Below are 13959 nucleotides of genomic sequence, written 5' to 3'. Positions count from 1 at the left end.
TTTTTGCAGACTAAATATAATGTCTTTTTAAATAATACCAAGCATGAAAATTAGTTCAACTTAGATATTTTTGCTCTTCCAACATTTTATTAATTGGGGTTTTTCCACAGTCTAAACTACTACATCATGTGTGCTCTCTTTGGACGTGTTTTTGTAAAGTGAGAGATATTCTCAATAATGTCAAATAATAGTTAAAACAATAATTATAATCTCATGATAGATGATATATAGGCCTATGGCACACTCCGAATATATACCAGTGAATAAACAAGAATAGATGAATAGAGGTAGAGAAGGGTAGTATAGATCAGGGTATCTGCCCAAGGTACACAAAATGGTGGCCCATAGGTGGACTTCACTTTTCAGTGTTCCATATACTGGAAAAGTTGCTTATTGAATTCTGACACAACCCCATTGACATCAGCCCAACAGGCATTATCAATTCTCTGATTATGGACACTTCGGCCCACTAAAACTTCCTACTTCACTTCAACAATTGTTTTTCATGTACCTGGCAATTTCAATGTTCTCACTACCTCCATCTCCTCTGACTCTGTGAGGCAAACCAAATCTTGCCACACCCTGCTAAAAAAAATAGCTTAGTACTGTATATGCTCTATTGTTTGTACAGCACTCAAGATAAATAACAGTCCGGCTATAGCCATCAATGCACATGGAACACAAAACTCCACGCAATTAATTTGGGGTTTGAATCAGTGTGCCTACAAAAAAAAAAAAAAAGAGGAGGATTTGTACAAACTGTCATGTATTTTGTCTGGATAATATGACTGATACATACCATTGTCAATGTAATACATACCAAAGATGATTTGGTCCTCGGATCATGTTGCCAACAGCTGCCGGTCGCTCCTGGACACGCCTCCTTTGAATTGAGAGTCCTCTACTTCTGAGACTTCCTGCAATGCAATTCACCTTTTACTGGGAGTTTGATTGACAGGTGATCTGACCAATCATAACACTGAATCCGCTATTTTGTCTAACAAACCAGAGTTAATAAACATCGGTGGACTTGAACTTTATAAATGGTGCGTATTGATGTCTTTCTGTGGTTGAAACAACATACCTTCTAATGTTAATTCACGTTTATAACTGGTAGGAAAAAATGATTGGATCACGTGCCGCTTGAACTATGTTTTCTGATAACCAGATTATTTCTAATGTATTACTTATCTCAGTTTCCTTATTATAAGAAGCTAATAGTTTAGTAATAACAGCTACAACTGCAGTTATGATTAACATAACATAGCTTTTATATTATAGCAATGGCCATTTTAACCCTTGTGCATTGTTTTGGGCATTTAAAATTAAATTAAAAGCTCATACTTACTATAGATGTATACACAAAATAAGTAAATAAGAATGATGTCTTTGTATGTTAGTGTGAAATCTAATGGCTTTGAAAGTTCTTTTAAGTACCTTGTGAAGTATCTGAAGCCTTCATCAGAAATACACCTCTCCAGCAAAGCTTGGCTTGACACCAGTTCTTCCAGCTCCTTTATTTTTTTCCAGCGCCTCGTCAAGAGCACTTAATAACAAAATAAAACTTTTTAAAAAATGTTTTTAAAACATGACACTTTATAATTAGAGGAAAGTTTCTAATGAAAAAAAGGGTAAATTACTATTACAGGTTTATGCAGTTATATAATAGTTAAAAAATCTCTATAAATTCTTTATTTACCCCAATATTCCCACATAAAAATCTGAATTTGTAATCTGAATCGTAATTGTATATATGTAGCATAGTACTTATAATAAAATTGTATACTTTTTATTCAATTAATAATTATCTACTGTTTTATAGAGGTTTTTTAGCTAACAACATGCTACTCTCACCCGGGGAGCGCGTCTGTCATAATCGTGCACCAGCAGCGGCGTATCAACACTCTCCATTTCAACATCTGCTTCCTCCTGCTCACCACAGACACCTCTTTTTGCCTTCCGTGTCTGGCATGACTTAACATCTCCGCAGTTATTCCAAGAAAACCTGGAAGGCACAGCCTGCGGTGTAAGGTATTTACGAACTCTGGATGGACGCAGATGGACTTCATCCTCTGTGAAGTGCATAACACACACAAAAGTGCTGCCCTTCCTCACTGTAAATGACATCTCCTCAGTTCTTCGTTTAGCCCAAATCCAACGCCTTTTCACATTTTCATTGCTCAGAAAGCCGTGAAATGACAAGTAGGGTTGTTTCTTCTTTGAGTTGTGGCACAAAGACAAACTACAAGATTGACTACTTTTAGTCTCCGCCATTGTTCTGGAAGTGCTTTCACTGGAAAAGAGTTTTCCCTACTTCCGGTCTCTGCTGCCATATTGTGAAATAGGCCTATTTGCGGAAACTTCCGGCTTTCCGTGTTTTCACTGTTATACAGTAGGAGGTGCTATTAGATCTTCTGAAAGAGTACAAAATCTCCTGATCAAAACACAAGTGAAGAAGCAGGAACAAACAATATCATATGTGATCATATGCATACGTAAAATACGCTATCAGCAACATTAAACAGCATATAAATCAAAACTCCCTAACATCACTGAATGAAATGCTGATCCAGGACAAGCTATTGGACTGAAGCTTTGGGGGTGTTGATGGACTTGATCTACTCCATCTGTGTTTTGATCATCATTCTGAATCCGATCTGGATGTAGTTTTTGACAAAAATTAGATTTTCTCAGCTTTTTGCTCAAAAGGTTGCTTTTTTAAATGAAACTTACCCACATTCAATTGTGGATGAAAAAAGAATGCATAAAACTAGAATAAAATGTTTTTGTTGTTGTTTAAAAGCAGAGGGTCTGCTTTTTCTTTTGATATATTGCATGTTCATATACTCATACAACGAAATATTCTGGAGGCCATTACATTTTTGCGAAAATGATCAAAAACGCTTGCGGTGGCTGGCAAAAACGAGGGATAAATTATACTGTTCTGCAAATCAAAAATTCCAGTGGGGATTTGCTGGCATCCATTGTAAAAAGTTTGAGACTTCAGCCAAACAAAATCTTACCGAAAGCTCAATTTTTGAGATATCATCCTCAAATTTGGAAAACAACTTGTTTAGATGTATGGTTAAATGGTCTACTCTTTCACTGATGAGTCACAGTTTGTTTATTGTTCACATTCTGTAGAGCTATCACACAACAACGTACCATGCCATAAAAGCTAGAAAAAAATAAATACTGAAAAACAGAAACAAGAAAATAAACCAAACAAACAAACCAACAAACATAACAAATAACAAATAAATCTCATAACAAAACCACATAAATGCACAAAAAAAAAAAAAAAAAAAAGAATGATTGTTACCTTGTTCTCCTAGTTGTAGTAACCTTAAAGGTGCTATAGAGGATGTTTTGTTTTATACATTTTTGCAATATTACTTGAAACTGTCTTTACTAACTGATAGACTATTTATTAGGTGCACTGAAAGGAATAATATTAATATACATCATCCGTGCATGAGGTAGGGCCTTAAAAACATCAGCCAATCGTTTACACGATCATCACATAAACGATTGGCCCTCTGGCTTGTCAATCACTGCCATGACGTTCCTTGTGAGAGACGTGTGCGCTCCAGTAACTTTCCACACTCCACAGGCGCCGCATGCGATGTTTTTGTCAGGAGTAACAACTGCAGATGGTGAGTCCGACATAATGAATCCACTAACATGACACAGCGAATGCTGGTGGTAAACAAACACTCGTGTTCCAATACTTGTGCACAAGTTTTGGGAGGCGTTCCCTCGAAATGAGCTGTGAAGGAGGCATGCGCTCATTTAAAAAACTCACTAACAGTCTTTGGTTTCTCAGTCATCGAAAACATCCTCTGTAACACCTTTAAGACCTTTCGGTAAATCAACCGTGCACCTGTGCTTTGGTTAGCGCACCTTGCTTAGCATCTAACACCATAAGGTATACATGTCATATATTCTCTGCACTCGGTGAACACGCTGTCAAAATTTAAGTCCTCAACCACAACCTATTACATTTAACAAATTCAAATCATATACACAACACATATAACATACTAAAAATAATAACACATCAGGGTTCAACATGGTCAAGGTTTACAAATTAGTTGTTCAATTGTTTTTAATCTTCAGTGAATTCATGCCGGTGAGGATTGTTGGCAATTGAAACTGTTCATTATCTTAATAATTCCTTTGTAGATCGCTTCCTTGCAATGTTCTTAATGAGAATGAAAATATGGTTGTTGTATGGTTCTAGGTTGAACGTGTGCCTCAAGTTCCTTGAATGCAAAGCCACCATGGAGTACCAGAACCTGTGTGGATACCCTAGCTTTAAAGCTGCACTATGTAACTTTTGGCACTCTAGCAGTTAATAAAACTGCATGCTTCTTGAGGAAGAACATTGTAGTGTCAGAATGCCGGCTCAGTATTGGGCGACGCTGTTCATGTGAGCATCATGATGCATGTGTGTGATGATGATGATGCAGGAGCTGGCCAATAATGAGCCAGAGTTCTGACGTAGAACCTGGAAGTGCTGCACTGTGTTTACTATGTGAACAGCATAGCAGACCGACATGGAAAAGAAGAAATTGTTAAATAAAGTCATTATTTTTGTTTGTTTTATTTACTGTTGATTGTGAAGAAGAAGCACTACTCTTGCCTTGAAGAAAACAACACTGGGGCAGAGACAAATTTGCACATAAACGATTCCTTTTTGTGCATGAATTCCAACCTGTAGGCAGTTTTGCTGCATCCTTTTTTGAACATCGTTTTACACTTGTATGTTTAACCCCTCAGGTCCTACTCACCAGGCTCAGAGCTGGACTTGAACCTGGTCTCTGGCATGGGAGGCAGACGCACTAACATGAAGGATGTAGAGTACAAGGCCATTTTATTTATTGGCAAACAGGATAAAGGGGCTTTGAATAAGTGGGTTGCAGATATTATTACCCATCTGCATCCCACTGCTGACACAAGAAGGTTTTGGAGAAGATGTGGAGTGCTTATGAATTTGTCTTGACAAAATGTAAATGATTATTTAAAATACATGTATATTTCTTTGTCTGTGTACAGATATGAAATGAAAGTAAACTTGTATTATAGCAACTTCCACAGCACAATAGCTGGAGAGCCTTACCATGGAGTCTGAGACTATTTGTACTCAACCTTGTTCCTCTGTCTTCCCCACTCTCTCTCCTCCTTTCTCTTCTACTTTTACAGCTATTCTTCAACCACAATCTTCCCCTCCTTCTTCTCCACTGCCATGCTCTAAGTCTTTGGAACAGAGGAAAAGAAGGACAAACACCTTTACCTCTTCACCCCGTACCATCTCTCCATCTCCATCTTCTTCAAACATTTTCCAGACTTTGAGTCAGGAGAGGCCACGTGTGAAGAACAGAAGAAAGGGTAACTTTTGTTTGGCATGGTACATCTTAGTCTACACTATTAATAAATTTGCCCCCAGACAAAGATGACTTAAGATAAATTGGATTTATTCGTATTACCTGGCGCTGGTTAAACATAGCAATTATCTTAAGAGTATGTCTAAGAAGTAGTCCGACCAACTAAAGTCACTGAAGAAAGGCTGTTGCATAAAATAAGCGCAGTTATCTTTAGTAAGACTAAATCTCATGCTTTGTGGGGAAAAAATAAGATGAAAAACTTGGCCAACAGTGGGCCAAGTTTTTTTTTCCACTGAAAACATTTGCATATTAAAGGAATACAAAGCTGCCAAATTGACTTTAATGAACAAATTTAGTGATTATAATGTGAATAACAAAAAACACAAGGCTTGGACCACAACAACTGAAAAAATTAAAGGATTAGTTCACTTTAAAAAAAAAATTTACTGATGATTTACTCAACCCCATGTCATCCAAGATGTTCATGTATTTCTTTCTTCAGTTGAAATGAAATTAATTTATATAGAGAGAAAAATCCTGTATTACAGTTTCAGTGCAGCTTCAAAGAGATTTAAATTATACAAGACGAGGAATAAGGGTCTTATCTAGAATAACCATCACTCATTTTCTAAAAAAAAATTTTGTATATACATTTTAATCATTAACGCTCATCTTAACTATCTCTCTTCTTCTTCTCTATTACAATTCCAGCAGTGTAGACACTGCTAAGTGTATTACTGCCCTCCACAGGTCAAAGTTTGAACTAACTGTTATATACTTGCACAAGCACATATGACAATTTAGTTCAAACCTTGACCTTTTGCAGTATATTTTCGACGTAAAACGCTTTGAAGCTGCACTGAAACTGTAATTTTTACCTTCAACTGTTTAGGCTCCATTGAAGTCCACTATAATGAGAAAAATCCTGGAATGTTTTCATTCTTTTTGAATGAAGAAAGAAAAACATAAACATCTTGGATGACATGGGGGTGAGGAAATCAGGAAATTTTCATTTGAAAGTGAACTAATCCTTTAAGGCCAGTATCACTGATAATGTAATTGAAAGCTCTACATTTAAACATTTATTAGGCTATTTAACATTTATTAACTTTTAAATTAGTGAACTTAAACAATCTTCGCATAGACCCATTATAATAAATGTCATTTTGAGGCCTACCTATGGCAGTAAATATACAAAAACTGAATAAAGTTATCAAACAGTCTGCACTAGATAAATTATAAATGAAATTAAATATATAATAATCATTATCAAAGCTGCAAAAGTTTTTTAGTCAAAAGAAATGAGCAATTTTCAGATCTCTTCCTATATTAATACACTTAATTTTAACATTTACTCTCCATTAACAGTGTTGGAAATCTCAGAAGCGAAGACCAGGAGATTTGATGTAAAACTGTAGGAACCAGAGACCAGGAGACATTGGGATATCGTTCAAGCAGAAGTTACTCTTTATTGAGAAACACACTGAGCGTCACTGTATTCATCCAAGTCTAACTAAGGCAATGTACATTGTAGTTTATATACATTTTAGAGGACAGTGCTTAGAAATGGAGACAAAGCACCTAGCTGACAACCTTAAACAAAGAATGCAAATGAAGCATTCAGGTGTAGGAACCTGCCCCAGACAGAGTGTCGCACATCCTAATCCAATCAGCATACCTATTCAAAGAATGGGACAGGGGCTCCAAGAGCTATTAACGACAAAAGGTGAGAATCTCAGTAATCTGACTCATTAAACATACAATAAATATAAACATACAATAACAGGAACTGGCAGAAAACTCTTGCTGGAAACTTTGCTTAACAGAATCATTCATCTGATGTCGTCATCTTTACCTTAAAATGCTAAATACAATGTACTTTACATTAGTATTTCATGTGTTGTTATGTCAGGATGTAGGATCAGCAGGTCTTAACGAGATTATTAAATTGGTAAATTGTTTATAAATGTTTTATATGTATCATTATTAGGGGTGTGACGAGACCAGTATCTCACGAGACGAGACGAGACTTGAGATTGAGTTCACGAGACGAGACAAGATGGCGAAATACATGACTAGAAAAAATATTCTGCAGGTGTTTTTGAAATGTTTTAACTAATCTTGTAATGAATGTCATTTCAGTTCTACTTTCTGAGACTGAATTATCATATGCAGTAAAAGACAACAATACTCAAGTAATGTAAAAGGTTTTGCCACTAACTCAACTGACTGACTTCTCTTCTGTATTTCAGTCTCTTCAGACCTTACTGTACATGAATTATGAGCTTCTACAACTTTAGACCTCCTAACTGAACTCCTCTCCACAATCTGAACACAGAAATAAAAACCGTATAAATAAAAATGTTAACACTTTACAATAAGGTCTCATTTATTAACATTAATGTATTAACCAACATCAACTAACAACAAGCAATATATTTGCTAGAGTATTTATTAATCTTTGTTAGTTGATAAAAATAGTCATTCATTGTTAGTTCATGATAGTTCACAGTGCATTAACTAATGTTAACAAATGAAACCTTATTGTTTGTACTAGTAAATAAGAAGAGAAAACTGTTATTAATTTTTATGGTAACACTTTACAATAAGTGCAACCATAATCGCACTCTCTCAATATTCAAAGTGCAAATAAGTCCAAATTTTTCTTTGATACAGAGCTGAGAGATGGTTACAACTACACTGCCCAGCCTAAAATAGCTTTCATATTGAGAGATATCTGTATTCATCAGGGAGCCGCTTTCAAAATGCGGGGTATTGAAATCACGTTTGAATGCGCGCGCGTGTTTACTTTCACTTTTAAACGGTCGCGCGTACTCTGTAAATATGGAGCGGCGGCGTCCGTTATCCAACTGAATTAAATGTTTTTTTTTTTTTTTAATTTAAGTACAAAGCAAAATGACAGTGGAGGCATAATGTAAACGCAGCGGTGGCATATTCTTTCCTAATCATCCTAACACTCTGTCATGGCAAACATCACGAGACTACTTTTCGCCTCGACGAGAAATCTCGTCGCAGTTTAGTCTCGCGCCACGAGATCTCGTCACACCCCTAATCATTATAGCCGTACATGGTCATTGCATATAATGCAGCATTTTGAAACATATAAAGCACTAGTTTCTCATATATGGAAATGTATTAGGTAATATATTGCGTAATATTTTTCAGTATATTTTCCAAATATTTTTTTGTTTCGTATGGGCGATTACATAGCTAAAGCAAGTGCAAGACTTTTTTTGTATAATTGCACTAATGCATTAGTCAAGACATGCTATGATTAATATTGAAACAAGCAGGTTTTCTTTGTTTGTTTGTTGTCATAGTTTAAAAAAAGGCTGGATAGATTTTGCTGTATTGTTTATATGGATGCCACCGATCATTGGTGTCATTGCACTTAAAACTTTTGTTGCTCTGCACCGATGATGTACATATGTCGGTCACTAGTTTTTCAGAATCATCAAATCTGCAGTGGCCGAGACCTTCCGGTCTGTGGATTGAGACAAAGTGTTTAGTGTGAGCTTTTCCTCCAGCCTCACATGGTGCTGTACAGAATGGACACTGTTTCCCACAGCCCTGCAGTCGGTTGAACAGCACATCCTGTGGTTTGGTTTGAAGACGATCCATTTTGCTTCGAAAATCTCTCACTTTGAAACTTGTTTTCAGTGATTTATCCATGTCCTTCACAGAATATTGAAGGCATTCAGCAAATTTTTGGGGATTTGCATTGTTCAGTGTGCTGATTTTGTCCACTGCTTCCTTGGGAATAACAAGCCTGCTTTGAAGTTTCTTGCAGATGTGTTGGATAAATCCCTTGATGTCAGTTTTATTTGGGTCTTTCTCTGCTTCTTCAATTTCCTGTTAAATTTCTTTAATGACTGCATCAAGAATCTTTTCCTCCAAGGTGATCATTCTTTTCTCTTCTGAAAAGTGCTGTTTGATTTTATCCAAAATAAAGGCTTTAACAAATGTTTCATACGACGTAATGAAACGCAAATATGTTTCAAATTTAGATTCATCAAGAAGATTTTTCAAGACTGACATCTGCAATGTTATCCTTGATCCGAAAATTGCTGAGTTTTCACCAGTCTTCATCTCGTCTGCCATTTCTGTGCCCATGACCTCAGACATATATCTTTCCAAGGCAGGTTTTAGGCAGTCTGTCGTGAATTCATCAGCTTTCTTCTGACACTGGTCTCGTTCACAGTAAAGGTCAATGAAGTCAGAGCGGTATGTTTGTTTAAAGTTCTCCAAGGCTGTTTGCGGGTTGTTTTCCTTGATGAACTGATTGTGAATGTCTTGAAAATTTCTGCTTGCATAGCCGCATATGTGCAGTTTAAGGGACAACTCAAAATCTTCCTTTAGCTTAAGATTTTCATGAGCCTGAAGTCTCTCATCAATCATGTTAAGAATTTCCCTGGTGTATGTGTCATCATAATCATCCTTACTTTCCCTCTTTAATTGAACAAATTCCTCACAATCCCTCATAAGGTTGTCTGACATCTCTTGAGCTAACTTTATATGATTTTTGTTCCACATTTGTCCCAACTTGTTCAATAAACTTGTTTTATCTTTGTAGACAATACATTTTTCACAGCCATGACTGTTTAAATCATTCACCTGGGCTAAGCTTTGAGCCATTGAACTTCCTCTAGTATGAAGATTTTTCCTCAAACAATGTAAAACTCTTGTCCTGATATCTTGTGGTTTGAACCCTGTGAATGCCAATGTCCTGATAGTCTCCTTCCACATCTTTTCAAATGCTTCATCCAGCATGGACTCTGACATGTCTGACTTTTTCTCACGACAGTCTTCCAGCAACTTTAGCACTTTGTTCTCCATCGTATCCATGTACGTCTTTTTGATTCCTTCCATCTTCATCATTCCATTTCGACGTGAAACAGCTGCATCCAGCTTGTTTGTAATAGAATTTGAAAGTTCAGTCTTCAAAGACTGGGCAGAGTTTATAAAGTCTTGTCGATAATTTTCCACTAGTTCAACATGACCTTCTCCTTGTTCATAGTATGATTTGATCTTGTCATTCATTTCATCTTGTCCCTTTGAAAGCTTAACTTCTGTTTCATGCAGTAAATGACAACGAACACCTTCAATGGTGCACTTTTCAGAGTTTTCAAATTTTCCATGGTTTAAGATCTTGGTTTCAGCTTCTAATGCCCACGTGTGCATTTGCTTTCTCAGTGTCCATTCCCATCGGTTGTACTCTGTGCACAGTTTCATGTATGCATCAGCCACCAGACTATTTCTGAAACTAAAGATGAATTTCTCATATTTGACAGCAGTCCACAAGTCTTTGGTCCATTTAAGAAACTCATTGATGTTGTAGGACTCGTAAGATTCTAATATCTCCATTATATGCTTTTTGAGAGCATACACAGACTCACTGTAGCCAATACTCACTGGTGCCATTGGGGGGTTTCCATGCCACAATCCAGGGATGTAGAAGTCATCCTTATCAGTGTCATAGTTCATCACATCTGTAAATTTGGTGAATTCAAGTTTGTTTTCCATTTTGGCTGCAGCTTGTGTCATTTCATCCAGTTGTTCCAACAGAAATTTACGGTCTCTCATGTTTGAATCATGAGCCGAGACATCGGCAACGTTCTGGTGAACAAACAAACACTTGTGTTTCTTACCTATTTCCTTCATCCTGAGGAAGGCGTGAACAGTGATCTGTAAAATGTCTTTCATCTCTGTTGAATTCTCCATGGCAATGTTGACAATGGTTACATCACTCAGTCCAACAACAAGAGTTGCCAACTCATTGTCATGTTCATGGCTGTTGTCCAGTTGTGCGAGCTCAGGGGATTTCAGTCCTTCAGTGTCAATTATCACAATATAATCACATTTGAGTTTTGCTGGGCAATCATCTGCTACTTTAATAAGCTGCATAAATGCTCCCCTAGTGCACTTTCCACTGCTTACTGCAAACTGAACTCCAAACATGGTGTTCAGTAGCGTTGACTTTCCTGAACTCTGGACCCCCAAAACGGTGACAACCATAATCTTGTTTTTGGACTTCACCAGAGTGTTTAATTTTTGAAAACACACTAGTAAGCCATTTCACAGGGATATTTGAAGAATCTCCATCCAGTAGTTCAAGTGAAAATCCATCCAATAGTAGTTCAGCACAGAGTCTAGGTAAGTGTTTCAGCTGTTTTTGGTAAAGTTTATCTTCTGACAGTGACTCATCTTCTACAGCCTCGTAAATCTGGCTCATCTCTCGAATGAAGTGCTCCACTCCTAAAGAACTGTTTGAAATCTTTTTGTCAAGCTCAGCAATTTCCATCTTGTTTCCACAAACATCCTGACATTTCTGTTTGTACAGTTCTCTGAGTTGAGGCAATACTTCATGTGATCGATTCTCTAAAGTGATTCTCAGCCATTTTAAGAAGTAGGCTCTTTCTGGTGTTGATATTGCACTGATAAAGCAGCTCATAGTAACGGATATGTCTTTGCTGTATTGCTCTTTTCTGAGTTTCTTTTTCTGCATCTGAAGGTCTTTTTTGTAGTCAGCAATATCCTTATCCCCAACTTTTTTCAGTCGGAATTTCTCCTTCTCTAACTTAGCCAGCTTCATCAAATCTCTCCTTGCAAGGCCAGCTCCTCCCTCTTGAACTGCACTACATCCTTTATTTTTGATGCGATTTCATCTGCACTTGTTTTGGCGCACTGACATTCTTTAGCATCCTCATCCACCAAGATTCCCAGATTTCGTGCTATCTCAGCTAAAAGAACAACTGACATTTTGTGTTTGTTGTTCCTAATTGCATCTTGTAACTTGCTCTGAATTTTGACAACAAAGTCTGCATCATTATGCTTGCCTTTAAAGATGAATTTGCTTTTCTTCAGATTGAGCTTGTTGACTGTAGCTTTTATGCTCTCGTCATTGGAGTCCCCCACAAAAAATAGCTGAGGTGTAGATTTCTGACTGGGCACTGAAATGAGCTGTGTATCTAAAAGTTGGGATTCAAAGAACACAAACACAGCAGTTGAAGCCTCACAAAGAAAAGCATACTGTGTTTCAAAGTTCTGGATGTCACCTCTCAAGTTTGCAATCGCTATTGGCTCAGGAAAGACATCAATGTTCTTGTTTCCACATGGAAGATACCAGGCCATCTCAACCAAGCCATTTGATATTTTCTTGTTGACGTTTCCACAATCCATGTTGAAGTGCACAAAGTTATCAGTGTATTGCTGTGAATTGCTGAGCAGTTTATTCAGAATTTCTGATTTGGAAATGTTACACTTACCGAGTCTCACAAAAGACACTAACGGTAGGTTTGACAGAACAATCCTTTCTTCCACAAACCCACTTGGATCTGACAGGGAGTGTGGTCTGTATTTTTTCACGATATCTCTCATTGCCCAAAGCATAAGAGTGATCTTATTTTTATCACAGTTTGGGAGCAGCAGAGGAACCGCAAACTGGCACATGGACATTTTCATGATCATTTCCTGCTGAAGAAAACTATCAGAACAAAGGAACACAGCAGTCAAAATGTCTAAAGGGTTTACTGACTGAGGACTGCCTGATTCAGCACTATCCTGATCATCATCCCAATCTGAATCTTCTGACCCATCTGATGAGGAACACTTAACACTCCTCGCTGTCCTTTGTAGCAACATCAGTCTCTTTAAGAACAGCCATGGCAGATCTGAAAGGGACTGGACAGGCACATCTGTCACACTGTTCTTGTCGATCTGCAGCACTCTATGTAGAGTGAGTTTCTTGTCATAATACTCTGCCAAACCCAAATTTTCCAGGAGTTTCTTCATGATCTTCCCTGTAAATTAGAGGAAAATGAGTTACATTTGCTGCCTCTTGCCCAGTCAGCACTGCATGATTTTAACACTCTGAGGTATCGTTACCACATTTTCTTATCAGTGTGAAAGAGGCTAAAAATACTCTGTCAATGTTGCATATACAATTAAGAGTTATACACCATTTTAATCTGTGGAATATCTTCTTTTATTTGTGTACACTCAGATTAAAAACAAAATGTGAAACATGAAAACTAACATGATGCGTGATCTTTCATCTCCAATCTGATAGTTCTCAGAAAATGAACTGTAACTTAGTGAATACTAATGACAAAAAATTAGACTTATGTCTAAAGAAATGTTGAAATGCCAGGTTTTAAATCATGTAAGTCAAATTGAAAACAAAAATTCTCTGTTTATGTAATCTGTATGAGAATAGAGCCATGCCAGAAGTCCCTGATTCAGCTCATTATCCGCTAATGCGGCCACGCCGACGAAACGAGCGCTATTCAGATGCAAATTCTGAGGCAATACATGTATACATCGTCTCAATTGTGTATTTATTGTCTTGAAAAGTGTTTATCTGTATGTTAAAGTGATCTCTGGAAGCCTCTTTTAGTTCCTGGAATGTCACATGATATGCCCTCTTCTTTTACTGAGAGACTTGTGGACTAAAGGTGTACAGAGCGCCCTCCAGTACACAAGTATGATTTGAAAACACAGTATCCAGCGCTCACAGTGATGACAATAAATACTGAATAAATATTACTCCTCT

General features: G+C 37.2%; 1 pseudogene; it reads right to left on the bottom strand.

Moving 5' to 3' along the window:
• Positions 1–8729: 8729 nt before the first annotated feature.
• On the bottom strand, positions 8730–13199 carry LOC137025303 (up-regulator of cell proliferation-like; annotated as a pseudogene).
• Between the last annotated feature and the right edge of the window lie 760 nt (positions 13200–13959).

Source organism: Chanodichthys erythropterus, chromosome 8 (genome assembly GCF_024489055.1).
Source record: "Chanodichthys erythropterus isolate Z2021 chromosome 8, ASM2448905v1, whole genome shotgun sequence".
In the NCBI taxonomy this organism is placed as follows: Eukaryota; Metazoa; Chordata; class Actinopteri; order Cypriniformes; family Xenocyprididae; genus Chanodichthys; species Chanodichthys erythropterus.
Note: the sequence above shows the minus strand (reverse complement) of the source record. Positions and strands in the feature narration are given on the sequence as shown.